This window comes from Alligator mississippiensis, chromosome 4 (assembly GCF_030867095.1).
Source record: "Alligator mississippiensis isolate rAllMis1 chromosome 4, rAllMis1, whole genome shotgun sequence".
NCBI lineage: Eukaryota > Metazoa > Chordata > Crocodylia > Alligatoridae > Alligator > Alligator mississippiensis.
In genome coordinates, this window is record NC_081827.1 from 62,022,916 (window position 1) to 62,047,951 (window position 25,036).

At 55.3% G+C, this 25,036-nt stretch overlaps 1 long non-coding RNA gene and 1 pseudogene across 1 annotated transcript in view; one reads left to right on the top strand and one right to left on the bottom strand.

Annotated features, from left to right (window-relative positions):
- The window catches only part of LOC132250016 (uncharacterized), a 41,069-nt gene extending 30,603 nt beyond the window's left edge, over positions 1-10,466 (bottom strand). Inside the window, exons 1-2 of the long non-coding RNA XR_009461594.1 lie at positions 10,214-10,466; positions 6,300-6,445 (exon numbers count right to left, since the gene is read on the bottom strand). This is a non-coding gene — a long non-coding RNA (uncharacterized LOC132250016). The remainder of the gene's footprint in view (positions 1-6,299; positions 6,446-10,213) is intronic.
- A 12,250-nt stretch (positions 10,467-22,716) lies between these two features.
- On the top strand, positions 22,717-22,883 carry LOC132250465 (U2 spliceosomal RNA; annotated as a pseudogene).
- Positions 22,884-25,036: the final 2,153 nt, after the last annotated feature.

The window sequence follows — 25,036 nt, forward strand, 5'->3', positions numbered from 1 at the left end:
CTCACCTGAATCTCTAGTCTCAAATACTTTGTCTCAATCTGCTCCATTCCCTCTATCTAGTCTACTTTTCATTGTCTCTGTATTCAGATCTGACTGCTTCTGCTTCCTGGATAATAGCAATAACACCAGCAGAGCACCAATGCAATGGCCATAGCAGCAGTGGGGTTTTTTTTTGCCATCCCCTCCTTCAAACTGGCACCCATGGAGGCTGCCTCAATTGTCCCATCTTAGTGTACAGGGGTACTAGAACCTCTGAAAGAGCTGTCCAACTTCAAAGTGGCTGGGTGCTATATTCCACATAGACCACACCAATGTCTGCACTCTGCATGCTGCAGAGACAACACTAACAGGGGCCATAGGCCCCCAGCTGCATGTATGTGTGTAGGAAAGCTTCCTCTCCACTCCTGCTGCACTATGCAATGCTGATGGACACTCCACCCATCCACTGCTTTGTGTGTGGCTGATGTGTGGCACAGCAGACTGCCTCACTTTTAGCTCCCTATGGACTTCCCTGTAGCATGGGTGCTCCAGGCTGCTGGCTTCCTGGCACCATGGGCTGCAGTGCCATGTCCCATGCTGCTCTGCCCCCTGCCTCACCCCTGGGCCACCAGTTGAGCAACCGTTTTCTTAAGGACAAAGTATAATTTTATTTTCTTTAACAATTAATTCCACCCCCCCCCCCGCACTATTAAAAAAAAAAAAAAAAAAAAAAGGTTGAACCAAAATAATCTGTCTGATGCAGATACACAGTTTAGTTTACTCTCAAGTTTATTGTTCCTAGGTGCTATATTTACACATGCGCCTAGGACCACAGTACGTTGGGTCAGAGCAGCCTGTGCTGGCAGGAGGCCCAGGAGGTTAGTCTGCCAGCCTGAGGCTACTCTAGCCTGGCTCAACATGCTGCATGGGGGCTGGCCAGGGCATGAGAGTGATCCAGTGTGGGGCTAGCCAGCAGGCAGTTCCTTCACTGAAACACCCCCGTGCCCCAGGCAGCCCTGTCAGCAACTACACACGTTGTGGCACACTAGATAATGCCGTGACATGATGGTACTGGTGTTTACAAGCACTAACCTATGGCAGGGTTTATTAGTTTACTGTGACCTAATAGGGCCACACGTGTAGATACAGAGAGTTTACTGTGGAGCTAATTAGGCAACTCCATGGTAAAATGTCTCACGTAGATGTGTCCAGTATGTAAGATTTCAGCCCAGCTGGTAAGCATTGGCAGAATTATAAGCAATTGAACAGAGTCTTGTAGTGAGAAGTGTCAAGAAACCTTAACAGGTGGTGCTATCAGCCTTACTTATGAGCAATTATACTATTGGCATATCCAACAACAGAATTTTCTAGGGGCATTCTGAAGATAGCTTCTTTAAAGATTGATCTGTTCAGATATAATTAATGGAATGCCATACACGTACTAAGATAAATTATACATTTCTGTTAATTGCATTCCAAAAATGCCAACACCAAATCTCTACTTGTCAAAAAGCAGCACAGGACTTCCACAGAGGAAAAAACTCCTTAATCCAGTGTCAAATCTTATTCACCTTATTCAAACCTGCAGCTATTGCATCAGCTTGCAGCCACTGGGTAGGAATGAAGACTACTGTTTAAAATTAATAACAATAACTGACCAGCAGATCTGCAGTCCAGCATCACAACCGGGGCATGCAAACCTCTAAAAAAAAGGGATCACAGAATCACAAGTAGCAGTTTGTAGAGATACCTGACTGTCTAAGGAAATATCTGCTGAGATTATATGTTGCTGTTAACGCTCCTAGTGGCTCATCACACAGAACAACATGTAGATCTGTATAGCAGAGTTATATTCCTTTTCTTTTCCTTCATGCTGTCAAAGGAACTTGATCTGCTTGTAGGAGGAATAGACTATCAAAGCTATAATGGATCTGCCACATGGTTCTTAGAAGAAACTTGTCTTAAATAAGTAAAGAAGCAAAAATATTTTTCTATGCTATTTCCATATGACTAAGCATAGCTTCTTTATCTTACATAGGATTTAGTTACTATTATTTTCATGCATTTGTATTATAGTGCTTAGAGGCTTGCACTGGGGCTCAGTTTCTTGATGTTCATTCCTTACGTGTTAGGCCTTAAACTCACCTAGATTTAGGGAACCTTATGAGAACTGAGATGCTCAGTGCAAGGGTTTTCTACACAGTTCTAGATCTTGAGTGATAAATTAATTTCAGCTGGGTTTCTGTTCTCCCTTCCCTATCCCACTCCCTCATGTAGTATTATGTACAGGAGCTATTGGCCTCTGCTTTAACCAGACTGCTCCACCAATGAGCTTAGTACGCTAGCCTCCAGCAAACCAAGCACTTAAATTTATGTTACAATTTAAGCGCACACAAATCAATCACACTGAAATCAAATGGGAAAATTAATCATAGTAATGTATACAAATATATTGATTGTTTTCTAAGTTACCCTTTTAATTATTCTGCAGACTATTTTGTCTCAAATTCCACTACATACTACTTTTTTGTTTGTTTGTTTGTTTTTTTAAACAGGCCCCTTGAACAATCACACAGACTGCTTTGGTCTTTGGACATAACCACTCTAGACAAGGAGCACTAAGTTGTATTTATATTGAACTTGCAAGTTTTAACAAGTGCATGCTATTAAGTAGCTTTCAGTAAAAGAGTATACCATCTCCACTCTTGGGAAACACCCAATAGTGTACCTTAGGCCACGGGCATTTAATTATACTTTATACTTATTATGCCCCTTCCAAATCTGCACAACTGCATGCTCTGAAACAAGTGTCAACCTTCTTTGTTTCCTAGGAAGTAACAATATTCCTTATCCCACTAGGGGGCACTGTGACTCTTCAAATTGTTTATGAATCTGTTTGTGGAGAAACACATTTTTGTGTTATTTTTAGCAAAGTTAAGAGAAATGTTAAAAATGGTTTCTTTAGTCTAAAAGAACATTTTCCCTGAGCAGCTATCGTACTTGAACAATGCACATTCCAGCCTGGAAGAATCAAAATATTTCTATTTTACAGAAGCAACAAAAAATGTAATTTATCAGTTTGAAATATTGTCACTCTACCATTTGCTACACTATTAAAAGTGAAATTAAATTAAGCACCCATTCCTTTTGTGGCATGAGGATACTAATCTGTTTTATTTCTGGTTCATTTTTTTATTGATTTTTCCATCAGTATAGAAAGATGGCTGCTTGAAGAGCCCATTAGTAAAGAAGCATTAAAATCAATTAATAACTCCTTCAAATGTGCATGTACACTGCTTGAACCATTTCTTGCTGTACCAAAGTCTGAAGAACTAATTTGTGGCAAAGCACAGTGCTCACCTATGGAGCTATAAAAATAAATAATTTCTAGTTAGGTGAGATGCAGAGGAGTTTCATTAGAGTAGGTGAAGATGCTGAGAAAAACATTTCTTGCTGAGGGAGGCAACAGAAATGTAGACTGGATTCTTTAATATTAATCATTTGACAAATCTGGAGAAGCAGCACGTCCAGGAGCTTATTTGTAATAATGAAAAACATATTGCTAGTCCACCATCAGACTGTGTGTTTTAAAACAAATCCGATGCATAAACGCCGCCACCCAGAAAGAAACACATTAACTGCCCATTTTTTCCAACACACCTTTCATAAAAGTACCCAGATTTCTGTTGCTAGACAGACCAGAAAGGGAATATTTGATGGAACTTAGTCAACCTCCCAGATTTCACATAGGAAATATTTTCTGCTTGTATGTTATAATTTACTTGCTGTTTCATTATGGTTCCACGGTGTTGACATGCAGTGTATTTTCAACACAGTCATTTCCCAGAGCTGAGCGAGCACTTTGCCTCCAAACATTTAACCTGTTTGTCCTTAAATAGAGGGTTATATATTACAGCCATTGTTGCTTGAAGTTTATCATATTTGGGATAGCAACCCTTCACAAAGGTTTATTAGTATACTTCTCATTTCAAATATGCTTTATTTCATGGCCAAAATACCATTTTTCCTCACTTTCTGGGCAAACTGTAGAGCTTACAACGAACTGGGTGCATCTACATGTGTGCTTTACTGCAACTTGGCTAATTAGCTCTGCAGGAAAGCATCATTGTGTACATGTACACCAGTATTAGGGCACAGAAAATTAATTAACTCTGCCATAGGATAGTATTGTTGGGGACAGTACTATCTGAGAGCAGAGTAATTAAGTGTGATGAAACTTGTGTGTAGACAGTGACAGGATGCTAAAATGTGGGGGATGCCTACTGCCCAGCTTTGCACTTTAGCACTCTCATGCCCCAGCCAGCCCCTCCACCACCCTACACTCACCAGGAGCCCAGGGCTGACCCTCCTCCCCACTCTGAGCCTGCAGACAGCCTGGGACTGCTTGGTCCTGGCTCAAATTGTTTCTGTCCTGGGCACATGTATAGAAGCTGTGCCTGGGAGCAGATGACACCAGTTGAATTGTGCTGGAGTTTATTGTGTTGCATTAATTTCACAAGTAGATACACTGGCTTAGTCAAGACTATAAAGAAGCTGAACCAGTTTGTATCCACCCATGAGAGTACCATCAGAACCCCTCTCCCCCTCCTTTTTCTAACTAGGATAGTCTGTTGCCCTACCCAAGAAAGAAGGGTGTTTGCTTCCTGGCCACTGAGCTGCACAGATCTCAAGAGATCTACAAAAGTATACTGCTGCAGAGGTCCTCTGCCTCCAGTTCCTTAGCAGCCTGTTTCTACAAGATGTACTCAAAGGTTGAAGGCTGGTTGGAACTTCTTAATCAAAAGGTTTCAGGAAAAAAAAAAAAGACAGCAAGACTGCCCCAGAGCCAAAAGTTACTACCCTAGAACTTGGGAGACCCAGGTTCAATGCCCTGCCTTGCCAATGACACCCTTTCTGGCCTTGAGCAAATCACTTGGTCTCACTCTACAGAAAAAGCATGCTCATCATTGGCTTCAATTTTATCTGTGATTAAACCTTTAATCTGCAATTCCTATAGCACCATTGATATATTATGTTGGTATGATGGGCATTAAATTTGTATACCTTAAAGCAGCATTTCAAAGCTAAAGCTTTTCTTGCAATCATGCCAGTTTTTGATGAGGAAAGCTTTTTCAGATCCAGAAAAAGAACCCCAAATACCCAATAACCAAGTGGTTAGGGGACTCATTTGGAAATGGGAGATGGGTTCAGGGTGCTGCTTCAAGTCAGGCAGACTGGGGGGCATTAATTTGGTCTCCCATATCCCAGGTGAGAATCCTGATCCTATGACTTGGATATTCTTGGATTGTTCTTGCCTGTTTTCGTAGAAGTCATCCTGATGCAGAACAGGAAGATATATGAAATCTTGAAATTTGGCCAGGAAAACTATATCATGTCTAGCTCTAATCATTTCCCACCCTTCCAAGCCAGGTAATAGAAAGTCAGAGATTAAGTGAAAGGTGAGGGACATCTGGACTATGAACATGCAAACAAGCTACCACAGCGTAAAAGGTGGGGCAGGGCTTTATCTTGTCACAGATCTTCTGCATTAATTAGGTGTATGTAGACTTGTACCTCATCCAAATTAAGCTACATTGCAGTAGCTTACCTGTCAGTGGGCATGTCTACACGTGCATTACTGCACTTTAGTTAATGTTCATTAAATCTAGCACCTCCACTGTGAGGTATTAGGGAAATGCTCATTAGCCTGTCTTAATGTGCATTAACTAAAGAGCACAGTTGTTAATAATGCTTAATGCACATTAGCTAATTTTAATGCGCATTAACTAAAAAGCATGGGACTCCTATACATGTGTGCTGGAGTCTCCTGGAGCATGGTAATTACAGCGTCATATGTATCAGTGTCCTTGCACTGGAAAACCATGGTGGGGGCACTTAAACTAAAACTCTTTCAACGAGCTTTAGTTAAACGTACTCCCACCACCATTTTTCATTGTGGGGACGCTGATATACAAGGTGTTCCTGGTTCTTTAATTTTCTCCAAAAGCTGCTCTAATTTAAAAAGTCCCCCACCCAGGAACATGTATAAACACCTATAGTTTTTAGTGACACTTTAATGTGCATAAATAGGCTAATGCACATTAAAGTGCAGGTGGAGACATGCTCAATGACAGAAGTAAGTTACCACTGAACCTGGTGCATCATAAAGCCCTGCTTTCTCCAGGAATTTTGTGACATAGCTTGGAAACAAAAATATTACTCACCAATATAAGAGAGCAGCGTCACATCTACTAATCCAAAAAAAACAACAACCCCTCCCCCCCCCCCAAGCCCCCAAGAGAATGAGCAGACGGACATACCAACTGCCTACAGTTAGCAGAATTCATGTAGAGATCCCCACTTTCAGCTGGTACAGGTTATCTTAACTCCAGTCAATGTAGTTATGCTGATTTGTGCCACTTAATCTTGTTCTTAAAACTTTCTCAGCTGTAGCCTTAAATGCAACCTGAAAAAAATACAAAAATATCTGAAGTCTTTAACGATAATTTTACTTGGCATTGTTCTGCAAGTGCCTTCTTCACATACCTCCTCTGGAATCTGTAGGGAGGGCTATAATATTTTATAGCGCAGTTATTCAATTATTGACTCCAAAGAAGAGATGGACTAATCAGAGCAAGCAAGACCAAAGGAGCAATAAATATTAGAGACAGCACAATGATTAGAGGGACACCATTATGTGAATCAGTGTGTGTGGCTACAATCAAAATGTTATGTTATACTTGCTTGGTAATTCACAGCAGAAGCACACATTTAATATGGGAGAATCAGGGGCCTGCAATCATGCAAATAGGGCAGCTACGTCAGAAAACCTCTCAATTTCCTAGTAACTGACTTTGCTTTCCATCTGTTAAATGCTATCTACAAGGTCACTGGAGTACAGACCTGACATATTCCTTATGTTAATAACAACTACATTCTCCTGTTACAGGAAGTATTTCATTTTAGGCTACTCTTGATCTTGGTCTAAAATAAAGGACACTGCTTAAAAAGGACACTGCTTAAAAACAAAGGGCATGGATCAGTTTCAATGACAAAAGCTGCCATTTGGCAATGCCAATTCTGAAATTAAATCATTATTTTTGATTCCATGCTGTTAGAGAAAATCATTGATTATAAAGAAGTCAAATTGGAGAGGGAAAAAATGGTTCTTTGCTCAAAGCACAAACACTATAAGCATTATTGTAAACAAGAAGGATTCAGTGGACAAAGCATCAGTGGAAAAAGGTAGCATTTCAAAAGTAAGTAAAGGAAGAGTAACTGTAAAAATGAGCAAACAATATTCAGTCATTGTCAAGCCTGTATTCAGTCATTGTGGGCTTGATCTTGAAGGTTTTCAGCACTGAAAACCTTCAGCTTTCAGTTCATGAGAGCATTTATACTTCAACAGATAAAAGGTCCAAGTGACTTACGGCCAAAGTCTCACCTGATATAATATCAATAGCATTGCACAGACTGAATGCCAGCAAAATATCACCTGCTGTGTATTGTAGGCTGACAGAGGCAATTTTAATACTTTGATCACGTTTGGCTTTGTTTGTTTTTTTTAAGTCCAATCCCACCTTTCCCACTTTACCACACTCTTTTTAGTTTAACATATGGGAACGGTTTATATGAGTATGTAGAGCATGGAAATCAAATGCAAGCACAAGTTCTAGCAGCTGGAATTCATGATGTTCCATATTCAGGAAGATAGTGGTGATTCTTTTGCACACTTTGTAAAGAATTAAATTAATGATTTGGGGGGAGGTAAGGATAAGAAAAAATGCAAACATATGGGGAGCACAGTCCAGTCTCATTAACTTGCTGTACTTTAATAAGATACATCCACTTATGTCTGCTGTTCTATATTAATATTAAAGAAAGTTAGCAGGAAACAAGATACAAATGCAGTTAATTATGCACAGTATGTTACAGAAAATAAATGATTCTGCCTTATTTATGACCTATTTGTATAAATCCAAATATATGGTGCACCTCTGTGGACTATAATGTCAGTGGAATTTATACCCATTTCTGTCCTTTGATTTTTTTTTCTATCCTTGTGTGCCATTAATGGATGCAACAGTAGATAGGGCTATCACATTCAGCACTTAATCATCATTTAACCTGTAGCTACCCTTGTATATAGACTATATGACATGAGAACAGGATCATTCCCAGTCATATTTAAAGGATATGAATTAACCTGGGCAAACAGCACTTTATTCTGTTCTTTTTGACCAAAAACTAAGCTCAGTTCTTTATTTTGTAGGATGGCTTCCGATAAACAAAACATTACTTTTATATGCAGGTCAGCTAGTTGGGCCTCAGATGCATGACAAAGTAATCATTTTTCATGAGCAAAGTGTAGAGCATGTTAAGTTTAGGAGCAGGTACTAAAATAGCCCTTTTCTCTGTAGCTGAAGGAATAAAGTCCTTATTGGATTTAGCCTTTTATGGACCTAACAGGCAAATCAATAGAGCCCACATACAAAATAATGACCCCAAAACCATCCCAAACCATTAATGTGACTACTACAGGTGTTAATATATGTGCTCCGGGCGTGGAGGAGGGGCTTTAGATAAAGTGCCCCGCCACCATTTTGAAGTGCGGGGACACTGATACACGAGACACAGGAGGCTGCTGGAGCACGGTAATTGCCACACTCCAACAGACTCTATCAGTCGAGTCTGCTCCAATGCGCTGGAATTACAGTGCATCGGAGCAGCCTCCCTGCTCATGTATAAGCACCCTGGTGGGCAAGTGGAGCTCAAGTCTTAGCGGATGCCTAAAAGGGGGCACTTGAATGGAGACAAGGGGGCACCTCCACCTTCCCCCTCTGCATTCTGCATCTTCCCTGCATCAGCTCTGGGAGCCAGAGGAGCTGGGAGGTTGGCATGAGTGAGAGTCTGACTTCTAAGGGAAGGCGCTGCTATCGGGGGGAAATGCCCGTATTGTCAGGACAAGTAGCTTGCCCTGGGCACAAACTTTACCATTTATACTTCTAATCCAAACTACTAGGTCCCTCCCTGTTTGTCTTTGAAGACCTGGGTGCCAAGAGTTCTGCTTCTCTGCATGTTCAGAATTATCCCACTGTGAGCAGGTCACCAGTGCTCCCAGGCCTGTAACGTGGACTGCCTAAAAATAGCTGTTGGATTAACATGAAAAAATAAAAATCAGGGATCAATCCCTCTTCCTATGTAAGTTCACTAACTGCCAGGTTACAGAATATGCTCGCTTTTGTTTTGCTTCTCTCTAGCCCCATGAATCTTGCATTCTTTCCAACACAGGGGCACAGTCTCAACGGGGAGTGAGAGATACAGATTTGAACTCCCTTAACTTGATGAACAGTTAAAACCAAGTCTCCCACTTCCTGGGTAACTGTACTGACCCCTCAATTTTCCAGTTTGAGGCAGGTTTTCCTTCTTTTCTTTCGTGAAGCTTTCTTTCTTTTCTTTCTTTCAAGATGGCCGCCGACAGCTGAAGCCCTTCTAAGCTCCTCCAGCTCAGGTGCTTTCAGCTCGTTGCCTCGTACTCTCTGCCCCCCTTTTCCTGTCCCCCCCCCCAAAAAAAACCCCTTGCCTCTCCCCACCCTGTCCCTGGGGACCCCCTCCCTGCCGCTTCCCCCCACTTTCCGAGCCTTTTTCCCCTGGGCTCTGGCAGCCTCGTTTGTCTCTGCCCCTCCCCCACCCCCGCCTGAGTTGTCCCTTTGATTTCTGCTGCCTCCCTCCCCCAGGGCCCCTTCCCTTGGTCCCTGCCATCTGCCCCTGCCTTAGGGCTTGCCCTGAGCCCCTGCGGGGTTGCTCTGCCCCCCCTCAGGCCGATTTTGGGGCGTTTTCAGCCCCCTCCCAGTCCCAGTCCCCGGGTCAGCCTGAGGCTTTTTTTTTTTTGCTGCGCTTCGCAGTTTAACCCTGTCCTGGCGAGGAATGGCGGCTCCTACGCCTGGCAGCTGGCATGAGGATGTCTCTCAGGACCTCCCACTGTCTCATGGCCTGAGGGTTCATGCCCCTCTCCATGTGGGGCTCGAGGCTTGCGTGGAGGCTCTGGCCGCCCTCCTGGGATGGCGTACCATCCGCTACGCGGGGCGCGTGAACACGGTCCCGATGATCTATTTGAGCAAGCCCGCCTTGGGTGACAGGGTGTGTGCGGAGGGCCTGGACATTGCGGGCATCCACTACCCTGTCACGCCCCTAGAGACTCAGGCAGCGAGGGTGCTGATCTCCAACGTCTCACCTCACGTTTCTGATCGGGAGCTGGCCAGGGGACTCGAGGCCTATGGGGTTCCTGTGAGTCCTTTTCGCCGCCTGCCGATGGGAAACAAGAACCCTCAGGGCAAGCACGTCCTGTCCTTTCGGAGGCAGGTCTTCATGCTCCTCAAGGAGGGCCCCCAGTCGCTGCCTCGCTCCCTGAGCCTCACGCTCGAGGGGCGGCGGTTTATTATCTATCTGTCTGTGGGAGAGACCATGTGCTTCAAGTGCGGGGGCTCCTCCCACCTGGCCACGCAGTGCCCTCGGGGCAAGGCGGCCGGACCATCGCCGCCTGCGGCAGCGCCGAGAGACGGCGCGTCGACCTCTGGGGCACGCAGCAGGCCCAGGGAGGCTGGGAGATCTTCCTCCCGACCTCCTTCCCCCCCCATTCTATCTCAGGGGACCGGGGTCTCCAGCGGGAAGCCATCGTCCAGCCGAGGGGCTGGTGCTACTACCATGGCCCCACCACCCCCTCCCCCGTCTGTGGCGCCCCCTGCCCTCAGTGCGGCAGCCCCACCGGGTGGAGAGGCGGACGCCTCTCCTTGCCCCCTGCCTGCCCCGGCCGAAGTGGCTGGGGTGGCCGGGGACTGCGGTGCTGGAGCCTCATTGGATGATGGGGCTCGGGCATCCTCCCAACCACCCGACAAAGAGAGGGAGATGAGGGGGGCCTCTCAGGACACCCCATCCCTGACAGACCCCTCCTCGGCCAGTGCCGAGGGCCCCCCCACTACAGAGCCGGACCCCGCTCTGGCTGCCACGCCACCCGCCCCATCGGATGTAGCCACCGACGAGGCAGACTTAGCGGGTGGGGGAGAGGGGCCTTCAGGGGTCCCCCTCCCCTCGCCGTCCCCCAGCCTCCAGAGTCGGGCGGCAGCAGGGATAGTGGCGAATGTCTCTCTTCCGGTGGCCTGGCCCCGGGGGTGGCGGGAGAGCCCGCTGCCCCTTTGGTCACGCCCCAGCCTACCTGAGCAGATGGGGACGTTAGCGAGATGGAGATCCAGCTCTCAGAGTCTCGCAAGAGACGTCGTGAGCGGGATGGCCCCTCCCCCCCCAAGAAGACAGGGAATGTCCTCGCGGAGCCGGTCCTCGACTCAGACGACGAGAGACGGCTGATGTGCCTGGACATCGAGGGGGTCGACGCTGCGTTGCGGGCGAGCTCCCGCCGGGGGTGCGGCCTAGCCGCTCTTCCGTAGGCAACATCCACTCCAAGCTGGCGGAGCCCCCCTGGGTCCCTCCTGACTATGGGGGACTCCTGTCCTTGCTGAAGCTAACTAAGGGGCAGAAAAATGTAGCGGGGCGCATCACCCAGTGGTGTGCGGACCCCAAAGTGTTTGTCAAGGCTGCCAGGGAGGCAGTCAAGCTCATGCAGCAAGATCGGGGCACACGTCAGATGGCCTACCGTCTGGACAAGCTTGCCCAGAGGGTGAGAGTGGAGTGGGGCCTGGGAGGGTCCCTCGACTAGAGTAGGGCACGGTAGGCCTTCCCTGACCTGTCTGTATTGCCTTGCTCTGCTCTTGGGTGCTCGCTCTTCCACCCGCACTCTGCTTTGCTCCTCCTCTCCCACACCCACACCCATGGCAGCCACAACCATTGGCACCTTCAACGTCAACGGCTGTCGAGACGCGGTGAAGCGCGAGGCCGTCCTGGAGCTCCTGCGACAGAAGAGGCTGGCCATCGCCTTCCTACAAGAGACCCACTCTGACAGGTTCAACCAGGCGGCCTGGCGGGCTGCCTGGCGAGGACAGGTGTTCCTGAGCCACGGCACCAACCTCCGCGCGGGGGTCGCGACACACTTATCGCCGCAGCTGCAGCTTGACGCGGCGGTGCCACGGGAGGTCGTCCCCGGCCGCCTGCTGACCGTCCGCATCACCCTCGCGCAACACCGTCTGCTGCTCGTCAACATCTACGTGCCCTCCGATGGCCAGGAGAGGGTCGCTTTCTTTGAGAGATTGGCTGCCCTCCTGCGCGACGCTAGCGAGGATGATGACCTGCTCCTCCTTGGGGGCGATTTCAATTGCACCACTGCCCCGCGCCTGAGCCCCACCTGCCCTCCGCTCGCAAGCTGCAAGCTGCCCTGGAGGGGGCAGACCTCGTGGACGTCTGGCGAGCCCTGCATCCCGATGCGCGCCAGTACACCTGGGCCAAGATGAGTGCCGGCGGTCTCACCATGGCTCGCCTCGACCGCCTTTATATCACCAGGCACCACCTGCCACTCCTGCGCAGCAGCCGCATCGCTCCCTCGGGTCTATCAGATCATGGCCTGGCCTTCAGCGAACTGAGCCTGCCGGGGAGAGCCTGTGCACGGGCACCGTATTGGTGTTTGAACGTTAGTCTGCTCCAGGACTCTTATTTCCGGGACTGCTTTGCCCACTTTTGGCGGAGGTGGGAGGCTGCGAGACCAAGCCACTCCTCCTGGAAGCTGTGGTGGGACGTGGGCAAGGTCCAGACCCGAGCCTTCTGCCAGCAGTACACCCAGCTGGCCGCAAGCGAGACGCTCCGCCGTATCCGGGAGTTGGAGGAGGACGTGGCGGAGCTCGAGGCTGCTCTGCTGGCCGCTGGCAGCGACGCAGCACTGAGCGAGAGCCTCCGGCTCCGCAGGAAATGCCTGCGCGACTTGGCAGAGAGCACGGCCCGCGGCGCGAGGATCTGCGCCCGCTGCCAGGAGCTGGTGGAAACCGACGCCCCGACCCGCTTCTTTTTCGACCTGGAGCGGCGGCGGGCAGCGAGCAAAGTCTTGGACCATCTCAAGACTCCTGAGGGCCGGGTCATTACAGAGCCGGGCGACGTCTGCGAACGTGCCGTCGCCTTCTATCGCGACCTGTTCGCGGCCGAGCCGTCGTGCCCCGAGGCCACGCGGGAACTCCACGAGGGCCTACCGCGTCTCGATGCCCTGGAGGCCGGCGAGCTGGAGCGGGACTTGTCCCTGGAAGAGCTGGCGGCCGCCACGGCCGGCCTCGCCTCCGGGAAAGCCCCAGGCCTCGACGGGCTGCCTGCCGAGTTCTACAAGACCTTCTGGCCTCTCCTCGGCCCCAGCCTCCTGCGTGTTTTCCAGAAGAGCCTCGCCGACAAGGTCTTGCCGATCAGTTGCTGCCGAGCGGTGCTGACCCTGCTGCCCAAGAAGGGAGACCTGGGCTACATGAAGAACTGGCGGCCGGTCTCCCTGCTGAGCGCGGACTACAAGATTCTGGCCAAAGCGCTGGCCACCCGCCTCCGCGCGGTCATGGCCTCTCTCACCGGGCCCGAGCAGAGCTACTGCGTGCCGGGCAGGACCATACAAGACAACCTGTTCCTGCTGCGGGACCTGCTCACGGCTAGCGAGCTCTTTGGCCTCGACGTCGGCCTCCTCTCTCTCGACCAGGAGAAGGCCTTTGACTGCGTGGGCCACGCCTACCTCTTCCGCACGCTGGAGGCCTTTGGCTTTGGGCCCCTCTTCACCGGGGCCCTCCGGGTCTTGTACCGGGACATTTCCAGCCTGCTCAAGGTGAACGGGGTGCTTTGCGCTCCGTTCCCCGCGCACAGGGGCATTCGCCAGGGCTGTCCGCTGTCGGGCATGCTCTACGCCCTGGCCATCGAGCCGCTGTTACACGCGCTGCGCCGCCGCCTGAGTGGGGTGGCCCTGCCATCAGCCACGGGCCCGTCCGCTGGCCCTCATCTCCGGCTGGCGGCCTATGCGGACGACGTCACCGTCTTCCTCGCCACCCAGGAAGACGTGCGGGCTCTGGCAGATTGCCAGCGGGCCTACGAGCGCGCCTCCTCCGCCCGCGTCAACTGGGGCAAGAGTGACACTCTGCTGCTTGGCGCATGGACTGGCAGGCCTCCGCCGGACTTGCCGGGGGGCCTCGCCTGGCGCCGCGAGGGCCTCAAGGTCTTGGGCGTGTTCCTGGGGCCGACGACCTTCATGGCGCGCGCAACTGGGACGGCCTCGAGGAGGGAGTGGAGGCCCGCCTGCAGCGGTGGCGCTGGCGCCTGCCCAGCCTTTCCTACCGGGGGCGCATCCTCGTCATCAATAACCTGGCGGCGGCCACCCTGTGGCACCGCTGCGCGGTGCTGGACCCTCCGCCGGAGCTACTGGAGAGATTGCAGCGGCTCCTGGTCGATTTCCTGTGGGACGGACGCCACTGGCTCCCACGAGCTGCCCTCTACCTGCCCACCGGCGAGGGGGGCCAGGGCCTGATCGATCTGGCCAGCAGGGTGGCCGCCTATCGGCTGTAGGCCCTCCAGCGGCTCCTGTACACCGAAGGCCACCTCCCGTGGCGACAGCTGGCGTGCCGATTCCTGCGGCGAGTGGGGGGCCTGGGCTTTGACCGGGAGCTGTTTCAACTGGACCTCACCTTCCTGAACGGGGCGGTCCTTCCCCCGTTCTACCGCAGCGTGGTGCGGGCCTGGCGGGCGGCCTTCCATCTCTGTCCCCAGGCCAGGCACCTGCGGTTCCCGCAGCTCCTTCGAGAGCCCTTGGTCCACAACCCGGCCCTGCACCGTGTCGTGCCGAGCCTGGCCTCCGCCAGCCTCACGGCAGCTCTCGTCGAGGCGCGCTCCACCCGCCTGGAGCACCTCCTGGACCCCGCTCGGTCGGACTGGCTGTCACCCGAGGCCCTGGCTGCCCGGCAGGCCATGCGCTCCGTCCGCACCGCGGGGCGGCTTCTGCGGGCCGTTAGGGCCGCCCTCCCGACGGAGGCAGCGACCGCCCTGGAAGCCCATCTCCAGACTCGCCGGCCCCTCCCCGCCGCAGACGCCGCAGAAGACGCCTTCCCACCGCTACCCGTCATCCCAGCGGTACCCGGCGAGCTGGCCGAGCGGCCCAACACGCTGCTCAGGCTCCCGGTGCCCCCCAGCAGCAATACGGGCTGCCCTTTTGGCACCCTGCCCCGCAAGGGCCTCTACATGTGGGTGGTGCGCACCCGGCACGCCCAGGTGCTCGCCGGCCGCCCGGACACCGCGTGGCGGCGGCGCCTGGCGCGGCCCGGGACCCCGGCGTGGCGCACGCTGTATAAGGCGCCCATCGCCAAGAAGACCGGCGACCTGCAGTGGCGGCTCGTGCACGGCATCCTGGCCACCGGCACCTTTGTGCGTCACTTGGACCCAGCGGCCTCGGCGGCCTGCCTCTTCTGCCCGGGGGTGCTGGACGAGGACATTTTCCACACCTTCCTCGACTGCCCCCGGCTGCAACCTCTCTTTGCCACCCTGGGCGCACTGCTTCGGGTACTGGGCCGAGACCTCTCCGAAGACGCTTACATCCACTCCTTTCCATACCGGGCGGCCGAGCGGGCCACGGTCAGCCTGGCCAACTTCCTGCTGGGCCAGGCCAAGATGGCCACCCTGAAGAGCCGGCGAAACCAGCTCAGCGGCACCGGGATGGTCGACGGCCTGCAGCTCTTCCGCCTGCTGGTGCGGGCCCGCCTCTCGCTCGAGTTTGAGCACGCTGTCCTCCGGCGGACGGTGCCCGCCTTTGAGGAGCGCTGGGCCCTCGAGGGGGTGCTGTGCCAGGCCGAGGCGGGACGCCTGATCCTCGTTCTGTGATGCCATCGGCTGCTCAAGCCGCAGAGACGCGTCAAGCGGGCCGAGGCCCTGGACTTTTGCTCGTGCGGGTCGACCCCGGAGGCCTCCATGGGTGTCCCTGCTGGCAGAACTGTAAATACTGTAAATAGTCCTTATGTTCGTTGTGTTGGTTGTTTTTTTTTTTGTCTAGCGTGTACGGGCAGGCCTTGCAGGCCACGAGCCCAGGCCTTGTCCATGAGGCCCAGAGCTTCGGGCGTCCTTGTACATGCTTTTGACTGGCTCCGAGTCATCACCCTCCGGGGAATAAAGGTCTCTTAAAAGTCAAAAAGTCTTTCTTTCTTTCAAGATGGCCGCCGACAGCTGAAGCCCTTCTAAGCTCCTCCAGCTCAGGTGCTTTCAGCTCGTTGCCTCGCACTCCCTGCCCCCCTTTTCCTGTCCCCCCCCCAAAAAAAACCCCTTGCCTCACCCCACCCTGTCCCTGGGGACCCCCTCCCTGCCCCTTCCCCTCACTTTCTGAGCCTTTTTCCCCTGGGCTCTGGCAGCCTCGTTTGTCTCTGCCCCTCCCCCACCCCCGCCTGAGTTGTCCCTTTGATTTCTGCTGCCTCCCTCCTCCAGGGCCCCTTCCCTTGGTCCCTGCCATCTGCCCCTGCCTTGGGGCTTGCCCTGAGCCCCTGCGGGGTTGCTCTGCCCCCCCTCAGGCCGATTTGGGGGCGTTTTCAGCCCCCTCCCAGTCCCAGTCCCCCGTGTCAGCCTGAGGCTCTTTTTTTTTTGCTGCGCTTCGCAGTTTAACCCTGTCCTGGCGAGGAATGGCGGCTCCTACGCCTGGCAGCTGGCATGAGGATGTCTCTCAGGACCTCCCACTGTCTCATGGCCTGAGGGTTCATGCCCCTCTCCATGTGGGGCTCGAGGCTTGCGTGGAGGCTCTGGCCGCCCTCCTGGGATGGCGTACCATCCGCTACGCGGGGCGCGTGAACACGGTCCCGATGATCTATTTGAGCAAGCCCGCCTTGGTTGACAGGGTGTGTGCGGAGGGCCTGGACATTGCGGGCATCCACTACCCCGTCACGCCCCTAGAGACTCAGGCAGTGAGGGTGGTGATTTCCAACGTCCCACCGCACGTTTCCAATCGGGAGCGGGCCAGGGGACTCGAGGCCTATGGGGTTCCTGCGAGTCCTTTTTGCCGCCTGCCGATGGGAAACAAGAACCCTCAGGGCAAGCACGTCCTGTCCTTTCGGAGGCAGGTCTTCATGCTCCTCAAGGAGGGCCCCCAGTCGCTGCCTCGCTCCCTGAGCCTCACGCTCGAGGGGCGGCGGTTTATTATCTATCTGTCTGTGGGAGAGACCACGTGCTTCAAGTGCGGGGGCTCCTCCCACCTGGCCGCGCAGTGCCCTCGGGGCAAGGCAGCCGGACCATCGCCGCCTGCGGCAGCGCCGAAAGACGGCGCGTCGACCTCTGGGGCACGCGACAGGCCCAGGGAGGCTGGGAGCTCTTCCTCCCGACCTCCTTCCCCCTCCGTTCCATCTCAGGGGACCGGGGTCTCCAGCGGGAAGCCATCGTCCAGCCGAGGGGCTGGTGCTGCTACCATGGCCCCGCCGCCCCCTCCCCCGTCTGTGGCGCCCCCTGCCCTCGGTGCGGCAGCCCCACCGGGTGGAGAGGCGGACGCCTCCCCTTGCCCCCTGCCTGCCCCGGCCGAAGTGGCTGGGGTGGCCAGGGACTGCGGTGCTGGAGCCTCATCGGATGATGGGGCTCGGGCATCCTCCCTACCACCCGAAAAAGAGAGGGAGATGAGGGGGGCCTCTCAGGACACCCCATCCCTGACAGACCCCTCCTCGGCCAGTGCCGAGGACCCCCCCACTACAGAGCCGGACCCCGTTCCGGCCGCCACACCACCCGCCCCGTCGGATGTAGCCACCGACGAGGCAGACTTAGCGGGTGGGGGGGAGGGGCCTTCAGGGGTCCCCCTCCCCTCGCCTGTCCCCCAGCCTCCGGAGTCAGGCGGCAGCAGGGATAGTGGCGAATGTCTCTCTTCCGGTGGCCTGGCCCCGGGGGTGGCGGGAGAGCCCGCTGCCCCTTTGGTCACGCCCCAGCCTACCGGAGCAGATGGGGACGTTAGCGAGATGGAGATCCAGCTCTCGGAGTCTCGCAAGAGACGTCGTGAGCGGGATGGCCCCTCCCCCCCCAAGAAGACAGGGAATGTCCTCGCGGAGCCGGTCCTCGACTCGGACGACGAGAGGCGGCTGATGTGCCTGGACATCGAGGGGGTCGACGCTGCAGTTGCGGGCGAGCTCCCGCCGGGGTGCGGCCTCGCCGCTCTTCCGTGGGCAACATGCACCCCAAGCTGGCGGAGCCCCCCTGGGTCTCTCCTGACTATGGGGGACTCCTGTCCTTGCTGAAGCTAACCAAGGGGCAGAAAAATGTAGCGGGGCACATCACCCAGTGGTGTGCGGACCCCAAAGTGTTTGTCAAGGCTGCCAGGGCGGCAGTCAAGCTCATGAAGCAAGATCGGGGCACACGTCAGATGGCCTACCGTCTGGACAAGCTTGCCCAGAGGGTGAGAGTGGAGTGGGGCCTGGGCGGGTCCCTCGACTAGAGTAGGGCACGGTAGGCCTTCCCTGACCTGTCTGTATTGCCTTGCTCTGCTCTTGGGTGCTCGCTCTTCCACCCGCACTCTGCTTTGCTCCTCCTCTCCCACACCCACCCCCATGGCAGCCACAACCATTGGCACCTTCAACGTCAACGGCTGTCGAGACGCGGTGAAGCGCGAGGCCGTCCTGGAGCTCCTGCGGCAGAAGAGGCTGGCCATCGCCTTCCTACAAGAGACCCACTCTGACAGGTTCAAACAGGCGGCCTGGCGGGCTGCCTGGCGAGGACAGGTGTTCCTGAGCCACGGCACCAGCCTCCGCGCGGGGGTCGCGACACTCTTATTGCCGCAGCTGCAGCTTGACGCGGCAGTGCCGCGGGAGGTCGTCCCCGGCCGCCTGCTGACCGTCCGCGTCACCCTCGCGCAACACCGTCTGCTGCTCGTCAACATCTACGTGCCCTCCGATGGCCAGGAGAGGGTCGCTTTCTTTGAGAGCTTGGCTGCCCTCCTGCGCGACGCTAGCGAGGATGATGACCTGCTCCTCCTCGGGGGCGATTTCAATTGCACCACTGCCCCGCGCCTCGACCGCACAGGGCCTGAGCCCCACCTGCCCTCCGCTCGCAAGCTGCAAGCTGCCCTGGAGGGGGCAGACCTCGTGGACGTCTGGCGAGCCCTGCATCCCGATGCGCGCCAGTACACCTGGGCCAAGATGAGTGCCGGCGGTCTCACCATGGCTCGCCTCGACCGCCTTTATATCACCAGGCACCACCTGCCACTCCTGCGCAGCAGCCGCATCGCTCCCTCGGGTCTATCAGATCATGGCCTGGCCTTCAGCGAACTGAGCCTGCCGGGGAGAGCCTGTGCACGGGCACCGTATTGGTGTTTGAACATTAGTCTGCTCCAGGACTCTTATTTCCGGGACTGCTTTGCCCACTTTTGGCGGAGGTGGGAGGCTGCGAGACCGAGCCACTCCTCCTGGAAGCTGTGGTGGGACGTGGGCAAGGTCCAGACCCGAGCCTTCTGCCAGCAGTACACCCAGCTGGCCGCGAACGAGACGCGCCGCCGTATCCGGGAGTTGGAGGAGGACGTGGCGGAGCTCGAGGCTGCTCTGCTGGCCGCTGGCAGCGACGCAGCACTGAGCGAGAGCCTCCGGCTCCGCAGGAAATGCCTGCGCGACTTGGCGGAGAGCGCGGCCCGCGGCGCGAGGATCCGCGCCCGCTGCCAGGAGCTGGTGGAAACCGACGCCCCGACCCGCTTCTTTTTCGACCTGGAGCGGCGGCGGGCAGCGAGCAAAGCCTTGGACCATCTCAAGACTCCTGAGGGCCGGGTCATTACAGAGCCGGGCGAAGTCCGCGAACGTGCCGTCGCCTTCTATCGCGACCTGTTCGCGGCCGAGCCGTCGTGCCCCGAGGCCACGCGGGAACTCCACGAGGGCCTACCGCGTCTCGATGCCCTGGAGGCCGGCGAGCTGGAGCGGGACTTGTCCCTGGAAGAGCTGGCGGCCGCCACGGCCGGCCTCGCCTCCGGCAAAGCCCCGGGCCTCGACGGGCTGCCTGCCGAGTTCTACAAGACCTTCTGGCCTCTCCTCGGCCCCAGCCTCCTGCGCGTTTTCCAGGAGAGCCTCGCCGACAAGGTCTTGCCGATCAGCTGCCGCCGAGCGGTGCTGACCCTGCTGCCCAAGAAGGGAGACCTGGGCTACATGAAGAACTGGCGGCCGGTCTCCCTGCTGTGCGCGGACTACAAGATTCTGGCCAAAGCGCTGGCCACCCACCTCCGCGCGGTCATGGCCTCTCTCACCGGGCCCGAGCAGAGCTACTGCGTGCCGGGCAGGACCATACAAGACAACCTGTTCCTGCTGCGGGACCTGCTCACGGCCAGCGAGCTCTTTGGCCTCGACGTCGGCCTCCTCTCTCTCGACCAGGAGAAGGCCTTTGACCGCGTGGGCCACGCCTACCTCTTCCGCACGCTGGAGGCCTTTGGCTTTGGGCCCCTCTTCACCGGGGCCCTCCGGGTCTTGTACCGGGACATTTCCAGCCTGCTCAAGGTGAACGGGGTGCTTTGCGCTCCGTTCCCCGCGCGCAGGGGCATTCGCCAGGGCTGTCCGCTGTCGGGCATGCTCTACGCCCTGGCCATCGAGCCGCTGTTACACGCGCTGCGCCGCCGCCTGAGTGGGGTGGCCCTGCCATCGGCCACGGGCCCGTCCGCTGGCCCTCGTCTCCGGCTGTCGGCCTATGCGGACGACGTCACCGTCTTCCTCGCCACCCGGGAAGACGTGCGGGCTCTGGCAGATTGCCAGCGGGCCTACGAGCGCGCCTCCTCCGCCCGCGTCAACTGGGGCAAGAGTGACACTCTGCTGCTTGGCGCATGGACTGGCAGGCCTCCGCCGGACTTGCCGGGGGGCCTCGCCTGGCGCCGCGAGGGCCTCAAGGTCTTGGGCGTGTTCCTGGGGCCGACGACCTTCATGGCGCGCAACTGGGACGGCCTCGAGGAGGGAGTGGAGGCCCGCCTGCAGCGGTGGCGCTGGCGCCTGCCCAGCCTTTCCTACCGGGGGCGCGTCCTCGTCATCAATAACCTGGCGGCGGCCACCCTGTGGCACCGCTGCGCAGTGCTGGACCCTCCGCCGGAGCTACTGGAGCGACTGCAGCGGCTCCTGGTCGATTTCCTGTGGGACGGACGCCACTGGCTCCCACGAGCTGCCCTCTACCTGCCCACCGGCGAGGGGGCCAGGGCCTGATCGATCTGGCCAGCAGGGTGGCCGCCTATCGGCTGCAGGCCCTCCAGCGGCTCCTGTACACCGAAGGCCACCTCCCGTGGCGACAGCTGGCGTGCCGATTCCTGCGGCGAGTGGGGGGCCTCGGCTTTGACCGGGAGCTGTTTCAACTGGACCTCACCTTCCTGAACGGGGTGGTCCTTCCCCCGTTCTACCGCAGCGTGGTGCGGGCCTGGCGGGCGGCCTTCCATCTCTGTCCCCAGGCCAGGCACCTGCGGTTCCCGCAGCTCCTTCGAGAGCCCTTGGTCCACAACCCGGCCCTGCACCGTGTCGTGCCGAGCCTGGCCTCCGCCAGCCTCACGGCAGCTCTCGTCGAGGCGCGCTCCACCCGCCTGGAGCACCTCCTGGACCCCGCTCGGTCGGACTGGCTGTCACCCGAGGCCCTGGCTGCCCGGCAGGCCATGCGCTCCGTCCGCACCGCGGGGCGGCTTCTGCGGGCCGTTAGGGCCGCCCTCCCGACGGAGGCAGCGACCGCCCTGGAAGCCCATCTCCAGACTCGCCGGCCCCTCCCCGCCGCAGACGCCGCAGAAGACGCCTTCCCACCGCTACCCGTCATCCCAGCGGTACCCGGCGAGCTGGCCGAGCGGCCCAACACGCTGCTCCGGCTCCCGGTGCCCCCCAGCAGCAATACGGGCTGCCCTTTTGGCACCCTGCCCCGCAAGGGCCTCTACATGTGGGTGGTGCGCACCCGGCACGCCCAGGTGCTGGCCGGCCGCCCTGACACCGCGTGGCGGCGGCGCCTGGCGCGGCCCAGGACCCCGGCGTGGCGCACGCTGTATAAGGCGCCCATCGCCAAGAAGACCGGCGACCTGCAGTGGCGGCTCGTGCACGGCATCCTGGCCACCGGCTCCTTTGTGCGTCAGTTGGACCCAGCGGCCTCGGCGGCCTGCCCCTTCTGCCCGGGGGTGCTGGACGAGGACATTTTCCACGCCTTCCTCGACTGCCCCCGGCTGCAGCCTCTCTTTGCCGCCCTGGGCGCACTGCTTCGGGTACTGGGCCGAGACTTCTCCGAAGACGCCTACGTCCACTCCTTTCCATACCGGGCGGCCGAGCGGGCCACGGTCAGCCTGGCCAACTTCCTGCTGGGCCAGGCCAAGATGGCCACCCTGAAGAGCCGGCGAAACCAGCTCAGCGGCACCGGGATGGTCGACGGCCTGCAGCTCTTCCGCCTGCTGGTGCGGGCCCGCCTCTCGCTCGAGTTTGAGCACGCTGTCCTCCGGCGGACGGTGCCCGCCTTTGAGGAGCGCTGGGCCCTCGAGGGGGTGCTGTGCCGGGTCGAGGCGGGACGCCTGATCCTCGTTCTGTGATGCCATCGGCTGCTCAAGCCGCAGAGACGCGTCAAGCGGGCCGAGGCCCTGGACTTTTTTTTGCTCGTGCGGGTCGACCCCGGAGGCCTCCATGGGTGTCCCTGCTGGCAGAACTGTAAATACTGTAAATAGTCCTTATGTTCGTTGTGTTGGTTGGTTTTTTTTTGTCTAGAGTGTACGGGCAGGCCTTGCAGGCCAGGAGCCCAGGCCTTGTCCATGAGGCCCAGAGCTTCGGGCGTCCTTGTACATGCTTTTGACTGGCTCCGAGTCATCACCCTCCGGGGAATAAAGGTCTCTTAAAAGTCAAAAGTCTTTCTTTCTTTCTTTCTTTCTTTCTTTCTTTCTTTCTTTCTTCTTATCAGCTGTAATATCTGATATGTCCTCCATTGGAGGCTGTGTATTGAGCACATTTTTGGTCCTGGGAGGTGGAACCGGAGCTTGCTCCATCCCCTCCATGCATCAGCCTGGTATTGCAGTGCTTGCTTGCTTGCTTGCTTTCAATGGAAGTAGCTCCAAGATATGGGTCCTCCATTTTTAATTTTCCAAGAAAATTTAAAAAAAAGAAAAAGAGAAAAAAGGGAAGTATTGGTTTGTCAACCAGAGATGGGCAAACTGCAGCCCATGGGCTGGATCTGGTTGGCTGTGGAGTCCGTTTCCTAGCTTCCCCTGCCCTCATGGCTTGGGCTGGTCTCCATGGAGACCCCAGCTCCATCTGAGTGATAAAGTGCAGGCTGGGGTTGCCATGGAAACCAGCCTGAGCTGCACTGGCAGCCCACCGAAGCAGAGCAGCGTGGGGGCCTATCTGGAGTCGTTGGGAACTTGTAATGGGGGCAGCTTGCTCTGGAGCCAGGGCAGAGCCACAATCTGTAGCCTGCATGCTCTGGGCAGGCAGGGGTTCATGGTTCTGCCCCGTCTCCTTGCAGTGGTGACAGGCTGGTCTGGAGCCAGGGCAGAGCCACGATCCCCTGCCTGCCCGCCCCTGCCCAGAGCATGCAGGCTACAGATCACAGCACTGCTCTGGCACCAGAGCAAGCTGCCCCCCAAATTCCCAGTGGCTCCAGACCAGCCCCCCCGTCCTGCTGTGCCATGTGCGCTGCCAGCATGGCTCAGGCTGGTCTCCATGGCAACCCCAGCCTGAGCTTTCCTGCACAGGTGTGGCTGGGGTCTCCATGGAGACTGGCCTGAGCCATAAGGGCAGGGGCTGCTGGGAAACGGAGTCCAACTTCTGTCCAGATTGGTCATTTTGCCCACCCCTGCCTTACACAAACACATTGTTCCAAAGTTTTTGTAGGGAAAAATTTCTCAATTCCTAGATGGAGTTTCTGATCACAGAGCAACCTACCCTGAATAGCTAAAAACATTTAGGAGGGTCACCCATTCCAGATAAGGTAGAGCAGAAACTCAGAATCCCTTTCCAGAACCTCAAATCAGTGTCTCGAACAACCCATGGGTTATTTTATGGTGAGAGGGTTTCTTGCTGCATGTACACACACACCCACACCCAAAATCTTTAATTCACCCCAATGGAAAAAGAACAAATAAAATTATTTTTATTTTAATAGAAACTTAAAAGGGAGAAAAAGGAAAAACAATGTTCCATCCATCTCTAGTAATGAGTCTTTAGTGCTTATACCTTAAAATCAGGGGTGGTCAACTTGTGACAGAGGCATCACAAGTGACACAGGCAGCCTCAGTGTGTGGCACTTAGCAGAGGGGACAGGACAGGTAGCACAGAGGCTGATAGGGCAGGAAGCAGAAAGCAAAGCAGCAAATGGGGTAGGGAGAACATAGAAGGAAACAGGAAGTAGAGCAGCAGTTCAGGCAAAGGAGGGGATTGGAGTGGCATTCAGGGAGAGTGCAGGGCTAATTTGTGGCAGACCCACCAAAAAGATTGGTCCCTACTTTCTTAAACTGTCTCTAATTCTAACTGGTTACTTTAAAAAATATAAATAAATAAATAAATAAGACTGTACCTTAGCAGCATTCTTTGTGTTGGTGCAATAGTTATTTCAGTTATGTTTTTAGCAGTTGCCACATCTTTTGTTACAGTGCAAACTGTTTAGTGAAAGTAAAGATATGTTGAGTCTGTCTTTTATTAATGGCATTATCACAACACAGGTAGTTGTAATGGATTCTTACTATTCTGACACTGTTGCATGTTGATGCTCCAATTTTCTTGCAGTGCTTCTGCCTCTATTTGATTAGCATTAGTTTGGAAGATGTAGACCACTCCTTAGAAATTTTCTTTCTTTCCAATATTACAATATGAATAAAATAAAATGTTTCTTTCCCAGAAACTAGATAAACTTCTTCCTTGGTACAAAAAGGAAGAGATGAATGAGATTTCCTGTCACAAGCACTGACTTGGGTTCCCCTTTGCTAGGGTAACTCATATATAGGGTGACCGTATTGTCTTTATGGAAATCTAGGACACTGGCCCCCACCCAGTCAGCAGTGCTGTTGCAGGCAGAGGCTAGCAGGCAGGGACAGTGTGTGGCATGGAGGCAAACCAGCATGGTCGCCAAAGTCACTTGGAGCCCTCTAGTAGTATGCTGAGACCTGTTTAGGTCCCTTGGCCACTCCACTGGTTGCCTCCCTCACTCTTGCCTGTCACAATTTTAGTGATACTAGGAACATTGGGAGACTACCTTTATG